Raw genomic sequence first — 27,143 nt, 5'->3', positions numbered from 1 at the left:
ACCTTGTCTTTTGAAATGAAATAAGATGATCTCATTAGGCTGCGGCAGCCTTTGAGACACAAAAACAAACACATCTTTCGACATGCATCCAGATAACTGTCGGCTTCTTTGCGGAGCAGAGAGACACATAAAGAGCAGGGGTGTTTTGTTTTTTTTGAATGAATGAATGAATGAATCAATGAATCAAATTTAAGAGCAGAAGAGGCACTGGGACCTTGGTGGTGTGTACTAAAGCATGCTGCACAGCCAGCTCACATGTGGGGGTTTTATATGACCCTGCATGTGGAAGTCCCTTCCCTTCAGCTCCCAGCTTCTGTCATGTTGTTTTTAAAGAGTCACCAGTGCCTTTCATCATTTGACAGGATGTCTGAAATACTGCCACAAGTCAACACAACATCTCTAAGTCACCTTCTACACATATACTTGAACATATTGGCTCAGTTATTCCAAAAATTGTAATTGTCAGTTTCTAAGTTCTCGCTTCAGTATATGAGTAGCTCTCAGAACTCCACAGTATCTCTAAATCCTTAAATAATTGGCCCAACAACACATATAATTAAACCCCAATAAAGACACTATTAAAGTCAATTTGAGAGCTATACTGCACTGCAGTGTTCATTTGTATAGTTTACAAACCAATAAATATATGCAAACTGAAAAAAATCAATAATATTGGCTTTGAACTGATATGATTTCTGTGATAAACAGCAGAGTAACCATAGGTTCTATAGCAATCCTTTGTATCTGGAGGAAATGTTTTAAATCTGCATTTTCTTCTAATGGCCAGCAGGGGGCAATACCTCTGGTTGTCTCTTTCCATAGACATGTATGAAAAAATGCTGCAAACCCATAGATCTATCTGGGTGCCCATGCTGAGCCCTGTCCACTGCTGAAACAACGGACACATGAGCATCAGAAATGGACCATGGAGCAATGAAAAAAGGTGGCCTGACTCAATGGAGCACGTTTGCTTTAACTTCACATGGATGGCAGGGTGCATCTCCGTTACTTACCTGGGAAACACCTGGCACTAGGATGCACTATGGTAGGAAGGCAAGCCAGCAGAGGAAGGGTGATGCTTTGAGCAATGTTCTGATTAGAAACCTTGGGTCCTGCCATCCATGTGGATGTTACTTTGACACATTCCACCTACCCAAGCATTGTTGTAGACCATGTACACCCTGAAAACCGTATTCCCTGATCGGTGTGGCCTCTACCAGCAGGATAATGCACCTGCACATAGCAGAAATGGCTCAGGCATGTTTGAGGAGCACAACAATGAGTCTGAGCTGTTAACCTGGCTTCCAAATTCTCCAGATCTCAGTTCACTTGAACATCTGTGCTGGGCAAACAATCCCAATCCACAGCAGCCCACCGTGTAACTAACAGGACTTAAAGGATCTGTTGCTAACATGTTGGTGCCAGATACCACAGCACACCTTTAGGTGTCTACTAGAGTTAATGGCTCAATGGTTCAGGGCATTGTTGTCAGCTAAGGGCAGACAAACACAATATTAGGCGGGTGGTCATACTGTTATGCCTGAGCTGTAGGCGGTTGTGTGTCCTCTAAGAGTGGGCGTGGCTTAAGGAGGAGTCAGGCAGGGACACCTTTTTGCCTCCACATGAGCCCAGCCCTCCTACTTATTCTACTTATATGATTGTTCTTCTACTCACCGGCTGCTAATACCTTTCCCTTACTTACCTGCTTTTCTGTTCCACATGCTCCTCATACTTACTATCTGACTTTTCCAGGCCTGTGAATCTGCCTGACCCACTCTTACTGAGCCACTTGCTCAGCACCTTAAGAAGACTTGGGAACTCCCCTGTCTTGCGTTGCCCAAAGATACTGACCTAAATGTAACCCAAACCTTACATGACCAATATCTGAACTAGGGATGGGTATTGATAAGATTTTAACGATTCCGATTCCATTTTCGATTCTGTTTAACGATTCGATTCTTTATCGATTCTCTTATCGATTCTTATTTTTAAAAAAGGAGAACACTAAAGTCGATTAGCTTAGAACTTTGTTTTTTATCTTCTCTTTGAACAAGATAGAAATTTAGGAGTAACATGGCCTTACAAACCCAACAGTGAGATCTTAAGAGATCCACAGCCTACGGCTCTTCAATGGGGTGCCACAGGGTCCCCAGGAAAAAAAAAGTAAATGTAAAATAATAAAATAAATATTCTTCTGTAGCAATAACAAAGTATAACATAAATTATTCTGTAGCAATTACACAAGAATATCCAGAAATGTCCCTGCCTACAATTAAACACATTCACTTACCAAAGTGAAATCGGGGGCATCTGCTGTGGCAAATGGGTGCAAGCCTTTGACCACAAACTTAGTCACTGCTCGGTGACATTCGTCTATCCTGGCCTGAAAGGAGACGCTACCGGTAGACTGCAGCGAGAACTGCCAGCATCTGAGCCAGACTCTGTCTGTCTCATCACGGTCACCTAAATGCACAGTAATGGCAGGTTTTGTAATAAGGCAGCTAACATCATATGCACTGTTAGTTGATTATTTACCTGCTGCATTAACGGGAGAGGACGTGCAAACGTTACCGCTGCTGCTGGGTTGAGATTCATGAGTCCGGAGCGGAATTAAAAACACGACATTCATTTAAGGTCATCGCGTGTTTTGTGAACAAATGCTTTTGCATATTCGTAGTGTTTCCTCCCTTAAATGAAATATCTACTTTGCAAGTATTGCAAGTTGCCCTGTTGTCATCCGTTCTCGTAAAGTATGACCAAACTTTTGAGCATTTGAGCCGCTGGCGCCGTGTTTCCTGCCGGGTAAATGACGCTCCGCAACGTGGTGACGTCATTCGGGGCGACTGGAATCGATAGGGAATCCAAGGAATTGAAACAGTGGGAACCGGTTCTCAACAAGAACCGGTTTTCGATACCCATCCCTAATCTGAACGTTAACTGTTGTTGCACCTTCTTGTGTTCTGTCTTTGAGTCACTCAGGTTTAACCTTCACACATTTGTTTTTTAAATTACTGCCAGATAATTTGAATTCAATCTAAGTGTTTCACACTTTAGATGACAGGATACATTAAAGAAATATCTATAACATACCAACACACATTCAAACATGCTTTCACAAAGCCGCATGCCAAATATTTGTATGAGCATGACATTTGATGGCATAAATAAAATTTTGACGTTAATCACTGGAATTTTGAGAATATGTTTTTTTGTAGTCACAGGGAGAAAACAGCTCGTATCCATAAAGCCTCGTTAGAAAAGCTAAACATAATCCAGTAAAATGCTTAAATTATGCAGCTGTGTTAAAATAGAAGCTGTGTGTGTTGCTCTACATGCTATATTGCAAATGCATGAGATTTCTTTTGTGCTTTTACTTTAAAGGCGAAGTCACTTGTCAGAAACAATATAGCTTTCATTATTAGTTTTTCAAACAGCAGAGGTGACACATACGATATAGAATAGAAAGTGTGTGTGTGTGTGTGTGTGTGTGTGTGTGTGTGTGTGTGTGTGTGTGTGTGTGTGTGTGTGTGTGTGTGTGTGTGTGTGTGCGAGGTAGGTATTTGGTGTCTGGATATGTTTTGTCAGCCACGGTAAATTTTTGTGTCTCTGTCACTGCTGCTTTGTCATTTTCACGCAAACACAAAGTCGTGATGAAAAAGAAAAATGATGAATAGTGATAAATGAATGACGATTATAAATAAATTGTCTCAACAGAATATAAATTAAAATTAGACTCATTTCAGACTTTAATTTGCCTCGATTATTGCACCGCAATGAAAAGTACTCATCCTCCAGGTGAACGGAGTCGCGTCCCTGCTGTGCCCTGATCGTGTATTCTCCCCCCAGGGGTTGGCCTACTGCGCATCCTGAACCTGACCGTAAATTCCCATCAGTGTTGAGGGGTTGACGCTTCAGCTGTCAGGGAGAATCATGGGATGGGGTGGGGGGGAGGGGGGGCAGAAACTTACACTAGAAGATCAGGCCTCTAAGGGAAGACGATGCAGTCAGGATGGGTTGCACGAAGCGTAAATCTGCCTGGAATCCAAAGAGGCTCAGAGGCGTCAGCTCTGCGGTCTGAACACGTAACAGGCAAAATCTGTGTGTAAAGACACAATGGGTGTGTTTAAAATGTCTGTATGACATATTGCTTCTTGAGATTGTCTTTCAGTGGTAAATAAAAAGGTCATTGTACAGCAGTTCAGCAGTGAGACATTCCTGTTTGAAGGTACACTTTGATGTTCTTGGGGAATCCATATACTTTCTTCTTTAGCTCAATTAAAATTAAAACCACTCATGTCTGTCCACTTAATACAAAGCTACAGGCCAAAGACTGTTAGCTCATCACAGCAGAAAGAGTGAATCAGTGGCACATGGGAGAAGTTTGCCTGCAGGGCTTTCTGGCAGAAAGTTCCTTTTGTTATTTTCAGATTTCAGTAGCAGTTTAGTCAGGTTAACAAAGTCTTAGAGAGCGTGTCTGGCAGAAAGCCTTAAAGGCAGAGTTATCTCATGTGTTTAATTGTTCAACAGGCATATTTATAATGCAAACCACCAAATCGACCAAGCAGGTCTGCTGCCTAAATCTAACCAAACCGTGTCTGAAAACTGAAAACGATTTAAAGAAACCTTTCTTCCAGAATGCCCTGAAGGCAGACTTCTACCACTAAACCTTAGCTCACTAAGTTCTGTCAATAGGTAACACAGTCTGATCATCAGCACATTTAAAGATGACCAATAAACACTTCATATATATATATTGTTTGTTTAAAGAGTTCAAAAGGTAGAGCAGATGTTGTCAGGGTTAATCTGGGAGCCAGCACAGAAAAATGTTAATCACTTGTAGTGTTTGTAAGGTTCAGGTACATCTCTTGACATCAGCTGTTTTAATCACTGTTAGAGTGGGATACACTTATCTACAAGCTCCCTGAGAGCTTTGTCATACACTCACTGGACGCTTCAGTGACACGTTGCTAGGACTGGGTTGGAGCTCATTTTGCCTCCAGACTTTAATTCCTTGTAATACAGATTCAACAAGATGCTACAAACACTGTTGACACGACAGCATCACTTGTTTCACGGGATGATATGTGGAAGCAGTCATCAGAAGATGCGTGCACATGCTCAGCAACAATATTCATTCTGATGCTCAGTTTGAACTTCAACATGTCGCCTTAACCGAGTCCCAATGGCTACATTCTTTGACTTGTATCCATTTTCTTCTGTTTATCAAATTTAGGGTTGTGATTGTTCTAAAACGTATCCCTGCTGAGGCAAAAGGTTGGTGGATTTGAACCCAGTAGCACACACACACACACACACACACACACACACTCCAGTGGATGCATCAGGGACATCCAGGGTTTAGTATCTTGCTGGGGATCAGAAAACTGACCTTGAGATTGGCAGACAACCTGCTGCACTACCTGAGGCACAGCAAAAGATTTCATGGCTTTTATCATAGGTCTAAAGATGTGGTTCTATCAGGCAAGATCAGATGTGTCAGTAAATTTCAGAACTGCTGGCAGGTTTTTCCTCTTTCTTTTTTTTTCTTCTTTTAAATCTTTTAGGTCTGGACAGAATGAGGTTAGAGGTTTCCTTTATCCTAAGTGGGGCTGCTTGTGCTGAGATGGGAAAAAATCCACATATTTCCCCAAATGTGAAATTATTCTATAAATATATTTATCAGAAAGCTTTCTACTACTTTCTTTTACAATAAGTTTAACACTGTATCAGTCTGATAGAGTCAAACATCAAAAAACTGCTTAAAATCACAGGAAGTTCAAGAAGAAGAAATTTTTAATAAGGAACTTCCACACTTTGACAGCACTTCAGATATTAAGCATATTAAAGTCAGATGTAATCCCAAAGGGGACAGACAGTAGCTCCTCCAGTGGCACTTCAGAGACATTTTTTCCTTTGTGAATAATTGATCAAGCAATGGAGGAGAGGTGAAAGAGAGAAAATGAAATACACCAAGGTGCTGCTGATCTCATTTGTCTGTTTTTGTAAAGACAGAACCTGCACATTAACAGATTATCTTTGGAATAAAATAATAACAGATTGAAAGTAATATTTTGTTACAGAAATATTTCTCCCTCTCATATATAACTCTCTTAAAAACACATGCATTCCTCTTTGCATATCACATTATCCAGTGACTCGTTTTTGCTTGATTAGGTTAATGAATGCTAAAGTTGTGTAACAGTGTATTTATCTTACTTTTCCCTCCCCGTGTTTCTTTAGGGCTTCTCTACACGCACTGTCTAAAACTCTAACGTTCATGCCTATCGTGTTCTGTTACAGTTCACGTAGGGTCTTGAACACACAGGTCATGTCCGTGATTTTTCTCCTTCTAGCGGGTGTTAGAAGTCGGATCCAGTTAGGACCAGTGCTGACATGAGGGTCACAAACACAACTGATAATGAACATGAACTTTAGGACCTCTTCTCTCCGAGCTTTCCACCCTTCCTCGCACGCCACCTCCCCGCACCCCCTCGGCTTAACAGCACCTCCTGACTCAGACAGAACTCATTGGGGTGCTTGAGAGGAAACGCTGAGCACCGTGACGGACACAGCGCATATAACCCAGCTCCACACCTGGGATATGAATTAGCCAATCAGAGGTTAAGTACTGTGGTCATGGGCCTGATGACAAAGCTTCACCTGGGATCACAGCTTCTCGACCTTCAGGGTCAGCCTGCAAAAAGAGGCCAGTAGACGAGTGGAAAAGAGAGCTCATGTCTCAATAAAGTTATGGTTTAAGACGACACTAAAAATGAATTTATTGTCACAGTCTGTGACAGTCATTTTGTTTTCTTTCTCATAGGTGTATAGGGGCATCCCTGACCCAGTTTCGGTCAGCACATCTGTTTACATATTGTCTCATCACCTTCTCGGATTAAAGGACCAGCTTGTCACCTTTGTGGTGGTAATCAGGCTCTCAAATTGTGAGTGATTTTTGCTTGCGTCTATTACATTGTTGTCTTGTTTCTGCTTCTAGTTAAATGCAGGTGTGAAATGACAAGGAAAACACAATTACTCACCAGTCCTCTCTTCTTTCACAGTTCTCTCTTCTTGCATCCATGCGCAGAAAACCTATTAGCTGGGTTGAACTAGCCTGTCTCCCTGCCTTTAACTCCTGTTAAAATAAAAGCACTTAAAACTTGTTTTGGTTTAAAATGGTCTGCTTTTGAGTCCACCGGTCCTGTAATACTTGAGATCACCACTGCTTATTTTGAAGAGATGTGTCTTTGTGGACTTTGGATAGCAAAGGCTTTGATAGCTAACCCGAGCTGGCTAGCAGGTAAATGAAGTAGCTAGCAGGTAAGCATGAACTGTTTTATTTAGCAGTAAATACAGCCATAACGAAGCATGCTATAAGTAAACTAGGCCAGTGTACCTGCAAATAAAAAAATAAAAAACTGGATGGATTCGAATTAATCAGAATTTCTTTTGCTGGGATAATACTTTTTCATCGTGGGCCATAATATAATCCCTTCTTAACCAGTACCACTCGTGTCTCCCCATTATGCACCAGTATGGCATTATAGCTTTGGTGTTTCGGTACACCATGTACCACAGAAAGAGATTGGCCTCCAAGAGATAATGGTACCACTTTGGATTGAAGGATTATAGTTATGCAACCACGGCATTGTTTGCAGCCCGAGCAGGATGAGGGTCAGGCTGTGGAGGTAGAAGCAGGTTGGTTGAAAAGTGTTTGTCATGATGGGAAAAAAGAACAAAAACCCCCCCCATCAAATATCAAAAAGCACCATGGAAAAAACCAGGAGCAACACAAACACAATCCAGAGTAACCTGCAGACCACATTTTTGAAATTCCCCCCTGGTGAGAGTACAAAGCTACAAATTGTCCACACCAGGTTGCAAAGTTGCCACGATAGGTTTGCCAGCTAGGAACCCATGGTTGTCATTATGTTTTGCATTTTGTTATATATTTTGTTGTCATTTTTCTGACTTTTTTAAGCAATAAAAAACACTTGCCCAGCTTGTGGTCTGGGCTCAAATAACCCCTTCATGGATCGCCACACTTGTCCCAAAACCCACCTTTTTTGGGATAAATGAGCCTTGCCTGTGACTTTGATAAAAGGACAAATGAGAACAGTATGGTTGGAAACAGCTGTCCCAAAAAACTACCGTACACACAGATATATATGAGGCAACCATTAAATGGCCTAACTGAAAAAAGACCGGGTACAAACTCACTCTCACTTCATTCTTTCTGCTTATATACTTATTAAATTTTCATTACCTGACAGAAATAATTTAAAATATCAAACTACTCCACACAAATACTAATATTTTGAAGAGAGTTCTTAAAGAGAAAGACTTTACAATCAAGACTTTAAGGCTGCTTAAACATTTCAACTCCAGCTAAAAAGTTCATTTACACTTTCTTTACATGCCAGTCACACAGGACGTCATATATTCACACATTTGCAACATATATTATATTTACACCAAATGTTGGTGTAATTGATCTGCTAAACTGTTACTGTTATTTTGATAATATGGGGTAAGGAAGCTCGAGGTCATTGTGCTCTAATGCACAGTGCGTAGGCTGGAAATTCCTAAGAGCTTTTCTGCACAGTCTGGAAGAGTGCCATACGAGGCTAAAGTCTTGAACAAACAATGGCTCCTCTCCGTGAGCCAACAGGAACTCTGAGACAGTCAGCAGCAGACGGTATCACGGGCCCTGCTGCCCTCATGATAGCATCTCCCTAATCTTTTTGGCCTGGCTCTCTCCAGTGTGCAGCCTATAGATTCAACGGTGGTCAAACAAAGCAGAGAATAACGGTCTCGTCAGCTAAGCTAACAGACGGGTCCTCTCACTCGTGCCCTGAGCTGTGGGTTAGAGTAGCGTCTTGGGTTTCAAAGGCAAAAGGGGAGGGGACACTGATGGCATCTGCCCTCTCTCTGGTGGACGGTGCAGGGATTCAGTTCAAAGGCTCAGCGGCTGAAGTGCATCAATTAGCGAGGGGAAAAAGCTGGCTAACTTGCCAACTCTCTATGACCTCAGAGCATTACATTATGAGGCACACTGAGAGTGTTGCACACTGGTCAGGCAATATCAATAGCCCCTTGCAAATGGACTGGTATTGATGGACTGGCTTAAAGGGTTGTTCCTGCAAATGGATGCAAAGAATAATACAGAGCGTTTAGCATGGAGAAACGAGGAAGAAACACTAGCAAAGGGTGGGCGGCTTTTGCCAGCTGTTTGCTTGGTTGTTCCATCACTGTTTCAACAGGTCTCCATTGTAGTAAACACTAAGAATGACCCTGTGCGACTTATCACCTGACATCCAATGGCAATTTAGTTTGGAGTGATCCGAAGGCCCCTCCTGATTGATTCTGTCCTCATTCGGGGGAGTGATGGATTAGCCTTTTGCCATTTGGCCGGTGCGTGTTTGGGGCTGTATCCCCTTCTGTCTGCCAGATAGAGCCACTGATGAAGAGTTAGAGGGGGCACTGGCCTTGACCCAGCAGCAAATGATATGAAACCCCTTGTCTGGCCAGTGAGGTGAGGCGCTGACCCCACTGGCCTTAGCCTGTCTCGCCTTCAGCTCTTATTCATGTACTTTATGACTATTGCCTTGCATGAGAGAGTGGCACCATGAGAGGCATTTCTAAAAACTGGATTTTCTTGCATAAAGAATCCAAATAGAGGGTGTTTTTTTAAAGCAGTCTGAGGGATTTCTTTCTCGTCTTTTTGTCCTTCTTTTTTCCCTTTTTGCCGAGTCGCTTTGATGTTAGAGCCTGTAAACGATATGGTGGAGCATCGCTATCATGAATATCACACTGCCTCTGGGAGTCGGGGATGTAGCCAGCGATAACACAAAATGAATCCAATCATCAGCAAGTGTGACTGCAGTCATGGCAACCTCAGGGACAATGATCCACCAATATTAGTTTTTTTCTGAAGTATCTCAGCCAAGAACAAAGCGTGTTTTGTTACATTGAAAATTACACTTTTGAATAACAACAACAGCAGAGTTTTCTAGGGCAGGATAAAGTGTCTGGCTCCAAGAGAAACTAATAGGATATTGATGAATGTCAGTGTTGACGAGCGGGAACAGGAGCACTGCTGCGCTGTATAATTGGTTATATGGGGTTCTATCATTAAAACAACAGATAGGAAGGGCACACGAGCTTCGGCTGGATGCAGGTAATAACACGATAGCCATAAAGTCACAGTGGGTAAAGCGCACAGCCATGTCCGGCTCAGCTGTTACGAAGAGCCTTTGTTATTTAAAACCGATGCTTTATCCTGCTGATTGAAAAATGTAGTTGATGTGATGGTTCTTCCAATGGCGTATCATCCAAAGTCAACATTATTTCACTTGAGCTTTGTGAGGCATTTTCCTCCAAACTGTCTGTGTGACTGCTTTAATCGTCAATCCAGCAACAAAGAAACACATTTTAATATCCTTTACTTCCAATTAGTAATCTTAGATTTCTTGTGGGGCTGTATGTGTTTCTTTTTTTATTTCTGATCTCCATAATGATACACTAAGAGCTTAAATATTGTTAGATATCCAAGGATGATGAAAGAAGTGTGTGTAGATAATATTAGGACTGTAGCATATCTGTCACGGTGCGGCATGGCACACCATGGAAGGAGTGGGGAAGGAGGACCCAGGCGCGGTGCTCTACGTATAGACAGTGTTTATTTACAGAGGTGATATCAAACAACAATAAATCCCCGTGTTTCTCCCCAGACTCCCGTGTCGTGTCCTCCAAGTGCTCTCTGCTCCCGTGTCTGCACTCCCGGTGCTCGCTGCTCCTTAAGCCCTCCACGCTCCTCCTGCGGGAAACAATAGCGGCAGCAGTCAGGACACTGAACAATGGCAGGCATACACTACACGACCAAAACCTAAACTGGGTAACTAACGTGGAGTCCCAAGCAAATGATCCCGCGTCGGTGGGAGCTCCAAGACTCTCTTAAGTAGCTCCCCCGACGAGGCCTGATCAGCAGCAGGTGTGTGGCTTCGGGTGTGGCCAGTCCCCTTGCAGGGCCACACCCTCCAGGCCTGACGCCGCCTATAAACAAGTGCTCAGCCACCCACACACACATATACACAAGCACAGGGAAGGGGGAGCAACACCAAAATACACAACAATAATAATAATAATAATAATAATAATAATAATAATAATAATATAATACATGACTGCTCAGGGATCCTGGGTCGCCCAGTCCCAGGATCCCTGACAATATCACAATCTATATCTGCTTTGCAGATATAATATGGATAATAGTGAACATTAATTAAATACATGGCTATATGCACTGCATACCAAGGCCATAATATTTTAAATACAGCATCTTTTTACATCTAGGGTTGTAAAAGTTTTTTTAATAACACACCACATCTGCCTTAAAACAAAAACAATTTGAGTATGTAATAGTCAGTAGATCTTCAATGTTTTAGACAATAACCATTTGAAATACACACACTTGGCACTTCATTGGGTATACCTTGCTAGGGTTTGGTCCTCTTTTGCCTTCAGAACTGCTGTAACTCTTTGTTGCATAGACTCAACAAGGTGCTAGAGGTTTTGGACATGATAGCTTCACATAGTTGCTGCAGATTGTCAGCTACACATCTGCTCCAACAGATCCCAAAGGTGCTCCATTGGACTGACATCTGGTGACTATGGAGGCCATTTGAGTACAGTGAACTCATTGTTCATTGTAAGAAACCAGTTTGAGCAATATGACATGGTGCGTTATCGTGCTGGAAGCAACCATCAGAAGATGGACACAATGTGATAATAACAAGATGGACATAGTCAACAGCAATTACTGAGCTGGTAATGTTTAAACAATGCTCAGTTGGTATCAGACCAGAGAACATTTTTCTGATCTCCTATTATCCACATTTGATGAGCCAGTGAAAACTGTAGCTGGCACAAGCGGCACGTAGTGTGATCTTCTGCTGCTGTAGCCCATCTGCTTAAAGTTCGGCGTGTTCAGAGATGCTCTTTTATAATTAGTTACTATATTTGAGTTACTGTTTCCTTCCTATCAAGTAAAATAAGTCTTAATATTCTCCTCTGACCTCTGATATTAACGAGGCAGAGCATTGCCAGTGAGTGGATATTTTCTCTGTATACCCTAGAGATGGTTGTGTGGAATAATCTTAGTAAATCAGGAGTTAATAAAATGCTGAGACCGACCCATCTGTATGCCACAATTATGCCATGTTCAAAGTTTTCGTTTTTGTGCCTCACCCTCGCTTGCCTTTTTTCAATTCTTTCACTTCTTCACTTCTCAACAGCACATGGGGATCTACCAGACCCGGGAGCCGCTGCCAGTCCCCATCAAGGACGTCCCCAAACTGCAGCTCAATTCTTCATTAAGCTATATGTCTTTATCTACTAGAAAACGCTGCCAAAGCTAAAATCAGGATGTGGGCCCAGCTAGTGAAATGCAGACATGTTTAAGTTACTACCAGGTGACTGGCTAAATAGATATTGGAAAGAAGTTGAGCATGTTTATCTAATAATGTGACATAATCATGGTCACATAATCATTATGTGAGTCAGTGAAGAAAGGGATTCTTTCAGGCCTAATTTCATTAACAGTATGAGAGTTGAGCACATTGTCCAGACAAAAACGAATATAGATTGGTGAAGTCAACAAACAAATGTGATTTATTATATTCGTTCTTCATTTTGAATATTCCACAGAAAACATGAAGTGGACATTTAGAATGTCTTCCTTTTAAAATGCAGATGACAACACTTTTCATGATACTGATGACGTTTATGTTAACTCAATTTTAAAAAGTCTTTACATTAAGATTTTTTTTCATTCGATATTTTAAATTGGATATTGTCTTCACAGCAAAACTCACCTTTAGTGGTTTTAAAGTTTCAAGTTTGGCATCAAGTCTGGCCATCAGTTCAGATAAAGGCATGGCAAAGAGAAGTGATCAATAGTTATCCCACTAGCTAATCATGGCGCATCTATAATTCACTGTGATATTAAATCAGATTTGCGGTGAAGTAGTTATGGGGTCAGCGCCAGGTGGTGTTGATTTGTACAGCTGCTGCATATCTGTTAATCAGCTTTTCCTTTTTTATGCAGCAGAATGATGGAACCTGGAGACATACACACACTATGGAGCAGCCATGCTAGGCTGCACACCAAGCCCAAGAAAGAGAGTTATCTGAGGTGTTGTTTAGAGTGCACTCTGCCATGCTGGGTTTAGCAGAGTACACAGCTTTTATTTGTATGTGTGTGTGAGGGCAAGAGCAAGTAAAATAAACCGTTGCAGTGACTGGCTCTGTGCTAAGGAAGGACCCATGGGTACTAGAATCCTTGTTGCAGAATGCTAATTTTGCCTAGAAAAACTATCTTTCACTATAACTGAAGGCTGAACTACATGAACTAGAAGCAACCTGTCACTCAGTGATGCAAAATCATTGAGCATCAATACTATTTATGTTGGGAGGGTTATCAGTTTTAATGAAAGAGGAAATGGGGACAGCGCCGGGCTATAAACTTTTTTATTTCTGCTGTAAAGCTGTAAATACATTTTACCATTGAGCTGGTTCACGAGGAAATCAGTAGTTAATCTGTTGACTTCCTTTCTGGAGGCAATGACTAATATTTTAAAGGTCATGGTTTAGCAAGTAGGTATCCAGGCCAGTGGCGTCTGTATCTTTGGGCATAATTCAAAAGGACATAGGAGGGCAGATTAACTCTTTTTTTAAGTTAAATAATAGCTAAATCTTTGTTAGATGGCAACATAATGTTAGATGGTGATGTAATGGTATAAACAATGAAAGGTGGTGGATTAGCCAATTGGTCATGATCAACTCTGGGCTGGACCAATTACAATACATCCGTATTGAGGGGGAAAGGAACGCGATTCATCCCGGACTTCAGCTAGAATGAAAAAAAAGACACAAAGCTGGAGTTATTCTGTCTTTATGCTGTCAGCTGCATCTTCTTCTCTCATTCTCTCCCCTCCCTCTCCTGTTGCTACTTCAATCATGAAACTGATCAATGATCAGCCGATCGTCTCTCTTGTTTGTTTATCTCCCACTTTGCGCCAGAAAGAGGAAACCAGCGGATGTCGCGCTAAACAACAGCAGCACGTTCAAGCTTGATAAGCTGTTGTTAGAATGTATTTAATATTACTTTCTAGTATCAGCTGATGTTTGCTGGAGCCACAGCTGTAGAAGCTGCTGCTCATGATATCAGTTTGGATATGTGGTGAGAGGGAAACATGAAGGTGATATAAATCATACATATATACCAACAAGACAGTGTACATCACTGTCACAACAGCGTTTGTTTTAGTTCAAAGGCTTTATGGTTTTTCCTATAATACCTGGTGGTGTAGTCAGCCGATTTTTTGTCAGTTCATCCTTATATATTATATTTAACGCCAGTGACCACCCGGTCAGCTGGTGGGTAACGAGCATCTCCGAAAACATTAGAGCACTTATGCAAATATGTGATGTCTTGACAAATCGAGCAGACATTTGAAGTTTACACAGCACCATTCTCGCATGAAAATATCTTAAAAGTTTATTTTGTGACCCAGAAAGAGTAATATTTCAAACTCCGCCACTCTGTTTCCTCTGCCACTGCCTCGTTTGAATTTTGGACGAAATGGATTCTGGGATATTGTATTTTTCAGCAAACACTGAAATAAATTTTTTGCAGGCAGCTCAATTTTTTTTTAACTTGCGCTCAGAATAGTGGCACAAAAATAACGCCATAGTCATAAAGGGATGGACATGGTCAGCAACAATGCTCAAGTTGGCTGTGGTATTTTTAAAGGGTGCTTACTTGGTATTGAGGGGCTCAAAGTGTGCCATGTAAATATCCCCAAGCCACTACAAAAACAACAGTACCTGAATACAGGCTGAGCAGGTCCTATAGTTTTTGCAAAATTCTGACCCTACCACAAAAAATTAAGACTTCTCAACAACTTAGCAACTTTTTTCAGTCTTCTGTTGACTCATTTTGATGAGCTAGCACAAACTGTAGCCTCAATTTCCTGTTCTTAGCTGGTCTCCTGCAGCTGTAGCCCATCTGCTTCTCCTTCCCCGTTTTGGGGTCCAAACTTAAAAACTGTGTAAATTCTTTCATCTTTAATAAAATGATCAGTGTAGCTGCTCTACCAGGTGTAACAGTTAAGTTTGACATCCAGGCATCCATGAAAACAGGTTTTATGAAATTTAACCGAGTTAGAAGTTAGCAGGGAGTTAGCTCGATAGTTTCCACCTAAACATAATATACACTGTTTTGACTGAGGGATTTCTGAAAAAAATAAAAAATACAGCTTTGCTATCACTTCCGACATAAATGAAGTCAGAAAAATAAACAGCAGTGACTTTTGTGGGGTTACTGCAGCTGGGCTAGCTGGTGTATAATGATGTGCTAGGTGGCTAGCTACAGAGCTATGGTTAGCATAATATAAACACATTAGCACAATGAAGCTGAAGGATGAATGCTAACTTTTTTCCACTTTATGAAAGCTAACTTGAGGGTTTCTGATGGCTCAAATTAATGCAAATATGCTAAACCATATTTGCATTAAGGAACAGTTGAGTACAATGAAATTTAATGAAGTGACTGGTGAGTGAAAAATTAAAAATACATGGCATATGTTAGATTAGTGTGCTCTTTCAACATTTCAAAGAGTTTTGCTTAAAAAGAAAAATCAAGATGATTAATTCTAATGTTGTAATTATGTTTTTGAGATTAGAAATCACAAAAAAATTACAAGTCAAATTCTTACCTGGTCTTAAAGTAGAAGTGAGGACAATTTTGGGGGATAATAAAAGTTGTAGCGTGGTTCTGTGCTCACTGACACTATCACGAATTAAACCAAGTGAAACCCCTTGAAGAACTCAAGTTTGTGGCTTTATTTTTCACCTTTCAGAGGTTGTTACTTTGCCTTCTCTAGGAATTACCTCAAAGATCTTGAAAAAAGAGGACAAAGATCTCAAATATTTTCCGCATAATATGATATAACCCAAATAACCACCAGCACCTTTTGACTTGAATATTTATGATTTTCTGACTTGGTTGAAAGCAATAAATTAACTGAGATTTACAATTGATCCCTACAATGTTGACAAATGGGCCCAGAAATGTGTGTGGCCCTGAAATGTAAGTGAACCCCGAGATTCTCCCTTTTGACACTCGCATGAATTATTCTCAACAGGTTGCTCTCCACACCTAAAACCCTTCAGACTAGCATTACTGTCTAAACACAAGTGAGGGTAATTGAGCACTGATAGTTCTGCTTCTGCAGCATGCCAAGTTAAGCACACGCATTGTGTGGAACGCTCCAGGCACTTTAATCCGGAAGGTGCGTCGGTGTTGTTGGTATGCGGAGCTGCCTCGCGCCACGGCAAAAGGTCTTCTTAAAGCAAACTGCCACACATGTACATGAACACACGAGTCCTACAGCATGCTTGGTGCTGTGCCTTTCACTGGCCCTGAAGGTCATCACCACCTGTTTGATTCAATAAAAAATCTAGTATTACTGTTGTGGAAGTTATTGGGTTTTGAGTTTCATTGTGTGAGTGTAATAGTAGTGCAGGTGCATGCGGGGAAATGGTCCGATGGGTGTAGTATTATTGATAGGAAAGCATCAGTCTGAACTTTCGAGCTATTTCATTTCATTGTCCCATGGTGGGGGGATAACCAGGATGGCATTTACTGAGACAGTGGTTTTGCAGAGAAACAAAAAAAGAGGTTAATGGTGAATATAATGAGTCATAATCCACTGCAAAAATTAATTGTGGATCCAAAATAAAGGTCAGGACAGGCCTGCCAGCTCACACAGAGAGAGAACATCAATTGCTGTGAGAAGAGAATATCTTTTTCCAGAGAAATTCCCTGGCTGAGGTTTTAGGGAATGGTTACCCTTAATGACTTAATCCAAGTTCAGTCTCAGTGGTTTCAGCTCTTTGTATGTGTATGTGTGTCTGTGTAATCCTCACTGTGAGATGGAAGCCCAGAGCTGACCTCATTGTTTGGTTTCACAGGGTCTCCGGGGGCCCGGGGAGGTTCTGGGGGCTGGTCCTTACAGCAGAGTGGTCTGAAATACTGACATGCAGGCCGAGGTCCGTGGGGACTGCCAGCCCCAGCTCCTGTTACCACCAGGTTAGTCACGCTCTGTGAGATTTATGTGTGGAACAGTAGTGAGGGCTTGGGTTGCACGATACCACCAAAGTGTCGCGATATTAATCCCCCCCTGCAGAAATGAACTTGTAATGCCAAAACGTCTGAGTATCATAGATTTGGGGTGACTTTTGACTAATACAATGCATCACTTTTCCTGGAGACACCAGATGGTTTAAATTATGGAAGGAAAGTATGTTTTTAATTAGGTCTCTGCACTTTAATTAAAGCAGTGTTAGCCTTTTGGCTCAAATGGCATTTAGGTGATAAAGCAAAAATAAGGCAGAGAAGAGACAGAGACACATGATTCTTCATTGGTCTGCAGATGTACCAAATATCAGAAAAAATCCCATTAAACTGCATTATTAGCAAATTCAAGAAATCGAAACCAAATATGTTCATTAAACAAAACCGTGGCCTCATATGCTTGTATTAAAACTGGTACATTTTTGCTTTAACTTGTAATTATGATATGAATGTTGATTGCACAATGTAGTGGAACAATGGCACCGTCTGTGTTTAGATTATTTGCCTGTAAAGCTTCACTTTCACCGTGCGCGTCTGTCTGCCGCTGGGTATGAAATCTCCTGGGAAAATGAAGGCTCAATTGTGAAGCCAAAACAGGAAAAGGATAACATTTTTGTTTTTACCCAGTAGCTATCAGCAGCTTTCCTCAGGTAGCAGTAATGGTGGATGCTATAACAACCAGACTAAGTGTGGAAACTCTACCCAGGGGAAGGAAAAGAGGCAAAACAGGTGAACATAGAGAGTGATTAAAGCTGAAACTAAAACAAGAGCAAACCTCAGACAGGCATTTTCTATACCGAGACAGCTCTGGGACTTGAGAAGTTCAGGTGCAACATCCACTGAGCGTTATTTCCTCTAGATCAATAAGAAGTTGGCAAGACCTGGGTTGTTTATTGCCAGTTTAAGGTGGAGACAATAATAACTACAGTGTATTACACACCCTTGGCTGATATAGCCCATAACAATGCATCATATCCCTCCTCTGTAAAGTAGCTAGTGACGTTATCTGTTGAATCGATTAAATAGAAATTGAAAGTTACTATTTATATAAAGAGCATATTAGCAAATGCACTTTGTTTCATCACATTTTTACATTAATGGGGAATATAATCACATCACATTTAAACCCAGTAAGATACAATAGAGTATTATTTGAATTTAAATGGAGGTTTATTGAATGCAAGTGTGGTACTAATGGCAAGTCCACGGTGTGCACTGCCTAAGCAATACCTCTCCATAATCCCCCTTCCACCAAACTTTACCCTTGGCACAGTGCAGTCATGGGAACTGCAAAACCCAGATTCATCCATTGGAATGCCAGACTGAGAAGCGTTATCCCACACTTTGCATTGTGCTTGGTGATATAAGGTGATAGCTTTTTTCACAACTGGACATGTTGTACAAGTGGCATCCTATCATGTGCCATGCTGGAATTAACTGGTCACCTGACAGCGACCAATTATCTCAAAAATGTTTGGAGAAGTCTGCATGTGCTTGATTTTAAACCTGGGGCCATGAAAGTGTTTGGAACACCTGAATTCAATTATTTGGATGGGTGAGTGAGTTTTTAGCAGTATAGTGCTTACTATAATAATACTTCATCTATCTGAAATTACAGTTTTAAGGACTGACTTTAAATATAATCTTTTGGTTAAAAGAGCTAACTCTAGTGTATTTATTCTCAATTAATGCACCAAATCTGTCAACTTCTACTAATTGCAGAGGTTAAAAAAAACTGGCACTGTAAATCCCTGGAATGTTCACTTTGCATTGCTACAAAAGGCATTTGAATGAATATACCTCGGATGTTGATGCTGACACATACTGAAACATCATAAATTGCAGGCATGCAGGATGCACCAAGACCACAAAATTCTTTTCAATTTGAAATTAGTTCAGCTTAAAGTTGTTACTGCTCAGCGATTCGGCTGTTGCCCAACTGAGGATTTCAGGCAGGTTATAACAACAACCCAACAAATATCTAAAAACATAACTTCATGTGGAGACCACACAGTTAGATAACTGGATTGGTGCAGGTCGTTTTTAAAGCAAGCACTTGTCCTGGATGACATTTGGACAGGCCACTAGTTAATGTGTTGTTTCACACTGTTTAGCATTGATAGGGTGGGCTCGTGGTGTGGCTCACCTCTCTGGTGGCTGACCCTGGTCCATCAGGGCATGGGGACAGGTGGAGAAGGACCTCCCATACTCAGCCACAGACCTCCAGTTGAGAGCAGTTACTCCTGTTTGTCGAGGTAGATGATTAAAATGTGTTTTGTGTTGGTGCAAACAAATTTTTAAACCTTAGCATTTCATATATTGTAAGCTAGTCTGTTCCCATTGATGAGGAATGCATTTCCTGAGTCTAAAACATATTTTGGGGGATGTTAGTTTTTTGGAAGCTGGATTTGTCAGCCGCAAGTGGCGGCTAAACAAAAGCTGTGTTATTACACCTCAGTCTTTGTGTAGGAGGTTTTAGCATCCCCATGCTACACAGCAGAGTCATAAGGGATGCACAAACACACACACATGCCTCCTGCATGGATGCAGACCACAAACAGGCAGCATAAACAATGCTGAGTCTGCCTTGTGTTTTATCTCCTTGCCACCCACAGTTTACGCCAGCAGGGAGCTGAAACCTTGCGCCGCCCGGGGTTGATCTGTAAGCCCCCCGGCTAATCACCATACCCGAGCCGATCACAGAGCATGGCTCCAGACTATTACAGCTAAACCTCTCTCTGGCTCCCAGTCAAATTATCAAAACACAAACTTGTAACTTTAAACTGCAATCGCGCATTATTTCAGTTTCCCACCAACCCAGTTCCGCTGCAGGCTGAAAACGAAGCCAGCTTTGTCTGTTCGTTTGCCCCTTTAGAGATTGTTTTAAGAAAGCGGTGCTGATGTTTGAGACCCTCGTGCTCATTTGGACATTCTTTGTGAGTGAGGAGTTCCTTTGGGGCCAGTGTTTGAGTTTTGAGTCATTTCTTCACGGCTCTCAAATGGAAAGAAGACGATCATGACGATGAACAATAGGAGGAAATGGAGTCATCTTGGACCAGTGATTCCCCTTTTTTCCCCCTCAGCTTTTCTTTGGCACCAGTCTGACCTGCTCAAGCCATTCTTAACAGTGCTTGACAAAGGAATGCAAATCCATCAGGGAAAGGTTATTAACACCCTGAATTCATCACCATAGTCATATTTTAGTCCCAAAAGGGATTATTTGCTGTTTCCAGAGCTGTTCTTGAAGTCCTGCCCACTCTTTCTGTATTGCACTGAGCCAGATGAAAGGCGTCATCAGTGGTTGTTGGTTGTGTTTGTCGGACATGTTTTCCTTGATTCCCTCTCCCCGTGTGGTCCCCACTGGCCTGCTTTCAAAAACACACTCTTGAGCCTGGGGAGAGGTAATGACTAGAAAGAAGAGGCCCGGCGTGGCAGCTGCACATGTCACAATACTGTTCTACCAAGGAGCACAACAACACCAAGAGGATACTAAAATCTTTCTTATCACTACATGTAGACATATCAATGTTGTGTAGTAAGAAGATTATGACAACACTAAATTGATTGATTTGCAAGTTATATGTAGTTATACGTTTAAAGTCACACTTTATACATTTTAAAAAATCTCTCCGTTTAGTCAGGGTTGACACAGACCGGAGGGAGCAACTACTACTCCACATCTAAAGGAGAGGGCTGATGTGGTTTGAGGGGTTTGGACATTTACGATGTCTCCTGGACACTTCTTGGGTGACGTGTTTTGGGCATGTCCAACTAAGAGAAGACCCAGGACACAATGAAGAGATTATATCTGTCAGTTGGCTTGGTAATGCCTTGGTGTTCCCTTGTAAGAGTTGGAGGAGGTTGCTGGGAAGAGGGAGTCCTTGGCGTCTCTACTTAGACTGCTGACCCTGCAAACCGGATGGAAAATACTTCTCTATAGAAAAAAAAATGTGTGCACGAAATCAGATTCACTGTAGGTATCTATACTACCACACCTCTTTATGAATCTGGATAAAGTGCCCCCAGGTGGATATAAGAAGGAATGCCGTCTTTAGACAATTCTGGATTAGCTTAACTCTTTAGACCTGAAGGTTAGTGCCATTGTTTCCATAAAGTGATCATGTCCTATCAGTTTATAGTTTCAATGATTTCCAACTTGTGTCATGCCAGGTCCCAGTACTCAGTTTCCAAATCTACATCCACCTACATAATTAACTTTACTCAGTATACCATTTTTTATAGTACAGTTACACATTTAACGTAATATAAACCAGTATGTTATTTTCCATGCTCATCTGCTCCATGTTAACTAATGCTTACATTAGCTGTGTGATAGCGATGTCCACTGAACTGACAATTGAGCAAGTGGACCAGACATGGTCCAAAATCCACGAGACAGGCTTGAAGTTTGTTATACAGCAAGTGTAGGCCAGATGTGGCCCAAATGTCACAATGACACTTGTCCCATCCATGGAGTCAACACCCTCAGTCAAGGCCAAATGTGCAGATGTGAGCCACATTTGGCAATCTCCCGTACTTGGGTTGCTATCACTCATCATGCCACAGTTTTATCATGGAACACCACAGATAACAAGCTACCAGGGAACATGTCGTTAGCATTCATATCACGTAACAGCTTCTGCTTGTTAAGGCCTTGGGTGTATACTTTTAATACGTGTTGTCTGGTTATTTTTTTATCCTTCTTGTCAGCATGAGGTCCTCACTGGGCAAATTGCCACTAGATTTAGTAGAAGGAAGTAGCTGATGGTGGGTATATTGGGAGGAGCTATAGGACAACCTGGGTAAACACAACAGGGTCATCTGAGGTTCAAACCCAAGAAACTGATGGCAAGGGTTTCTCTGTTATTCTTTCTCCTCTATTTTTCAGACACATCTGAAATTACTTTGGGGCCAACATGGGTCCCAATATCATCTTTATCCTCCTGGCTTCCGACTTTTCCTCACACACACACAAACACGCAATAAAACTTTTCCATTACAGTGATACAGTACTCTGCAGAGTCAGTAAATGATGAGTGTATCTGCATTTGATATGTTTGTGCGTGCGTGTGTTACTGAAACCAGTGCACCAGGTGAGACGCTCCTGGACAGAATCCGTGGAATTTCAAAACCCATCTCCTCCTGAGACGAGTACGAGATGATTTGCACCCATGAAGCTCCAGCTTTATATCACTGCAAAGAAGTCTTCACTTCACTTCGCTGTCCCCCCGGAGTTAAAGTTACATGATGAATGACGGGGCAATCAGATCAACTTTCCAATGCAGCGAGACACAGCCGCCCTTGAGACAGCACCGGAGGAAGAAATGTTTCACAGCGATGCCAAAGGGGCATCCAGATAAAGACGACGCAGATACAGAGTGTGCGACTCAAAAGATAACAACCGATCGGCAACAATACATTTCTTTAAGTGATCGCTTATCTCTTGGGCTTGAATCGATCTTCAAAACCTCATTATCCTGAGAGGAATATGAAGATGTGAGAGGAGGGGGGTCTAGGGGTTTGCTTTGGGGTGATGGGGTTAGAAGGGATTGGGGTGTCACTGCTCTGCTGAGCCTTCATTGAGCACTTGATAAATGCTCTGTAACCAATGGAGATAGAGTGCCCCCATAGCCAGGGCGAACATACAATCTTCTCAGCAGATTAACTCCCATTGATTTATAGAGATTTACCTCAGGGAAGAAAACAGCTGGCAAAAGGACAAATACCAGAACTGGCAAGACATAAATTCAACATAAGAAAAGCCAGCTTATTTGTTTAAAAAGATTATGCTTTTTGTCGCTGCTTGTATCCATGATCTTTGTAGCTGTAAAGCAGATGTAGGATAGAATTACTTAATAGGTGGTATTAAAAGCAGCAGGGCTATGGGACAGAAAGTCATGCATTTAATGACACTTTATTCCATGCATCGTGTTATAATTATTCCTGGCTGAACCTATTTTTCTGCTCAACATTAAAAAGGCAAACAGTTGTGCATTTATACAACTGCAGCCAAATTTACCCTCATTTGTTTCTGTCTACTTGATGGATTTAAATTCGATCTGCATTCTGCTTTTATCTCTTTGCGCCTTGGAAAAATGTCAGACTCTATAGTTAGCACTTTGTTACTTTGCTAACTTTGTTTGTCTATTGCTTGTCAGTGATGCATTGTGGGTTTCTAAGAGCATTTTTCACTGAAAATATCTGCAGGTTTCGCAAAGTTTATTAGGCACAAAACCAAATCGATAAAAATAAAGAACTGTTTGGTTTTATTGCCACTTTAATTACTTATTTAAAAATTTTAGCAACCATCTAGTTTTTTCATCACATGGTAACTCGGGTTGTCTCGTGAACTGAAAAATAATAGAAACTCATTTAATTAAAGGTTTTAATTATCTAAATGTTCTAAATCTAAGTAAATTTTCCTTATAATCGTATTAAATACAAAAGTTTTTTTACAGTTTAGAAAATAGCAAGATGTTAAATCTTGTTACCAAATTTATCAAGAGCTGCTACAGATGACAAACACATTAAAAACAAATTTTCCCAGAATTTTGGTTACTTTTCAAATGTTGCCTGGGGGTGAATATTTCTTCTCTGTTGGTTAGGTTTTGTGAAAATGATATCCATATCTATGAAAAATATCCCTATATTAAATGGAACTATTTATTTATAGCTAGTACATCCCTCACAATCCATCAGGTGCATTTGCTAAGGATTAAATGCAGACATGGGAGTCTTAGCAAATATGAAACATTGCTTTCTTACAGCTTAGAATAAAACATGAAGAATCTGTAGAAGTGTGTAGTATTTTGATACTGAAAAACATATATTTCTCTTAAAACACGTGATTTGCTCTTAATAAATGGTTGTCAGGTCTGCAGTTTTGGGCTACTTTTAAAATTTTGCTACTGGGTGAATTTGTCTTTGGGTTTCATGAAAATTTCAAAAAATCATATCAATATCTATGAAAAAATATCCCTGTGTTGAATGGAAATATTTAATTATCTGACAGCTTTAGGGGGAGAGTTGGCTGGTTTTCATTGGCCATTTGGTTTGGTTTTGACCCCAAAACCTGGCAACCTAGGCTTAATGAATCGATGTTATAGAAGCTTTCTAGGTTGTATGAACTTGGCACATTTCTCATTAATGTGTCATAGTAATTTTACACACTTCACCTCCATCACAGAGATTTAGGGAAATGAGGAAAGCACGACTCGGGGACATTTTCATCCTCACACACTGACTTGTTACCACATTAAGGAGAAATACAGCCGGTACATAAGCTGTCATTTTTCTTTATAAATGTTTAAATAAAGATGATCCATTTGAGTTTAGATGTGGTGAACTGATATATTGTTTATATGACAAATATTGATCAGCGTGGCTTTAACTGGTACCAGTGGTTATGCTGTTATATAGAGACCACACGTTCCAATAGACTTTATTCTGATCACGTGTGAAACGGCCTTCCTGCCAAGTACTGATTTCACAAATTTATCTGGGGCATTAATAAACCTGCCAGCAGTTAGAAGTCTCTGAGAAGGCTGAATAATTCAGGCTCAGATAGGAAGCTATTAAGTATAGATTATCTGAGAAGTTGAAATCAGGAGAGAGGAGTCAAAAGGTAGCTCTTGAGAAAGAAACTTTAAGGGAATCGCTTGGAAAGAATGTAGTTTTGTTTTGTCAAGCCAAATGAGCTCCCTTTTCTCTTTCCCATAACTGCTTCTCTTCTACCACTCACTATTAACACCCCTCCATTAAAGTGAAATATCAGATGCTCCCATGACATCAGCTTCCTGTTTTGGCCAAAAAGCCTGAATCTTTGCCACAAAACGTCCACTCAGCAAATGCTTTATTTTTGCAGGCTTATTCAGACAAAAAGCATAAAAGTTAACTGCACAGGCTTAATACTGGCCCTTTAGTTACTTAGTATCATATCAATACTAAAATTTGCAGTATTGCTCAGCACTAGTGTCCAGCATGGTGCTTCTGTTTTCCCAAGCAAAGCTTCAGACATGTTTGGGCAAGTCCAGTCATGTCACATCAGGGGACGTCCACTGAGTCACCTCACGGCACACAAGCAACATCATGAATGATGAAGTCAGGTTGCATTAATGTTACATTGTGCACAGTGTTAGAATGAATTAGTCTGAACACCTGCACATGCACATTAGAGAAAATTCATCTCATTCATCTCATCTCATTAAGTCACATTTCGCTTCAGGTTTAGATGTGAAATTTCTGTGACATTGCTACGCACGTCAATATGTTATCAGGGTGTTATGCTGTTTATTCTTCTTTTTGGAAATTCTTATATACACACACACACACATATATATATATATATATATATATATATATATATGTATGTGTGTGTGTGTGTGTGTGTATATCAGAATCAGAATCAGAATATATATGTGTGTATATATATATATATATACACACATATATATACACACATATATACACACACACACACACACACACACACACACACACACACACACACACACACACACATATATATATATATATATATATATATATATATATATATATATATATATATATATATATATATATATATATAACACAACTGCAGATGTTACATACATATATATATGTATATATATATATATATATATATATATATATATATATATATATATATATATATATATATATATATACACAACTGCAGATGTTACATACATTTAACAAGTGCTCCAAAAAATCTGCAATATAATCAAGAATCACAGCAACTCAAAATACAAGTGGCACAGACCTCACATCACCTAGCTTTGTTTAGTGGGGTTGTACGGGGCGGCAAAGTGGGTGTGATTCATCACCGAGGATTGCTCATCTCTTGCTGCATCACTTGGGACTCACAAATCTGTCATACTGTGTTATTGAAATCTTACAGGACTACAGACAGTAAAAATACCAGACAGTAAAGCAGAAAGTTAGAATACACTGCGCAAATACACAATAGAAAAGAACTAGTGTGTATCTATCCACTAAAGTAATGGGCCACGTGCACATTACAGACTGTTTAGGGGGAGCTGCCATGAAGCTCCCAGTCTACAGTTTTTTTGGCACTTTGTGGCTGAATTGCTGTGTTTCCTAAGCATTTCCACTTTCCAATTATAGCACTTAGATTTGATGGTGGTTCTATCTCAAGGATAGAAGGACCCACTCTTTCGTAAATCTTTGTAAACCAGACTGTACGACTATGTGCTTTCTTTTAGACACCTTTGGCGCTAGGAGTAGACAAAAATTATTTCCTTCATTTTCTTGGTTTAAGAAAATGAGCATTAAGTAACAAAGTCATTTGGGTACTTGCAGCAATTTGTTTCAGCTTCTATGATCAGACCAATAATTTCTGGATCATCAGCAAATTTAATATTAAACACATCACATGAGTTAGATCAGCATTCATTAGTGTAATGAGTAAATAAAACCAGAGGGGTAAGACTCCCCTGTGGAGCTCCGGTGCTGGTAATAATAGTAAATGGCACTGCAGCATTTACTCTAACACACTAACACGTATCAGCTTAAACAGTATTAAATGCAGATGTAAAATCCATAAACATGGCGTGTATATACATGAATGAGTGGGAGTTTTTAAGAACTCAGCATAATTTCACACCACATTTTCGTCATTTCAAGTCGTCCTGTGCAATGTCAGTTTTTTCACGCTAAAATACATTAAGCTCCAGATGTTTTAAAACATCAGCCACACACACAGTGAGGGGAAAAAACACCTAAAATATAGATAGAGTCAGTTGCCTTTTGGGAAAGGCTTTTTTACAGCATGCATGCCCAGTAACAGCCTGTGTTATGATCCTCGGACTCAGATCAGACGTCTAAAGGGACCAATAAGACCTCAATATTTGCTCAATTGCAGCTCATACAGTAGTTTCCTCCTGTGAATGCAGCCTTG

General features: G+C 40.7%; 1 long non-coding RNA gene across 1 annotated transcript; it reads right to left on the bottom strand.

Moving 5' to 3' along the window:
* Positions 1 to 10,703: 10,703 nt before the first annotated feature.
* LOC309692772 lies at positions 10,704 to 13,031 on the bottom strand. The gene is made up of 3 exons (XR_014272446.1): positions 12,876 to 13,031; positions 10,907 to 11,670; positions 10,704 to 10,819 (listed from the first exon to the last, which is right to left on the bottom strand). It is a non-coding gene; the product is annotated as an uncharacterized lncRNA (long non-coding RNA).
* Between the last annotated feature and the right edge of the window lie 14,112 nt (positions 13,032 to 27,143).

Source organism: Aulonocara stuartgranti (assembly GCF_965226115.1).
Source record: "Aulonocara stuartgranti genome assembly, chromosome: 17".
In the NCBI taxonomy this organism is placed as follows: domain Eukaryota; kingdom Metazoa; phylum Chordata; class Actinopteri; order Cichliformes; family Cichlidae; genus Aulonocara; species Aulonocara stuartgranti.
Note: the sequence above shows the minus strand (reverse complement) of the source record. Positions and strands in the feature narration are given on the sequence as shown.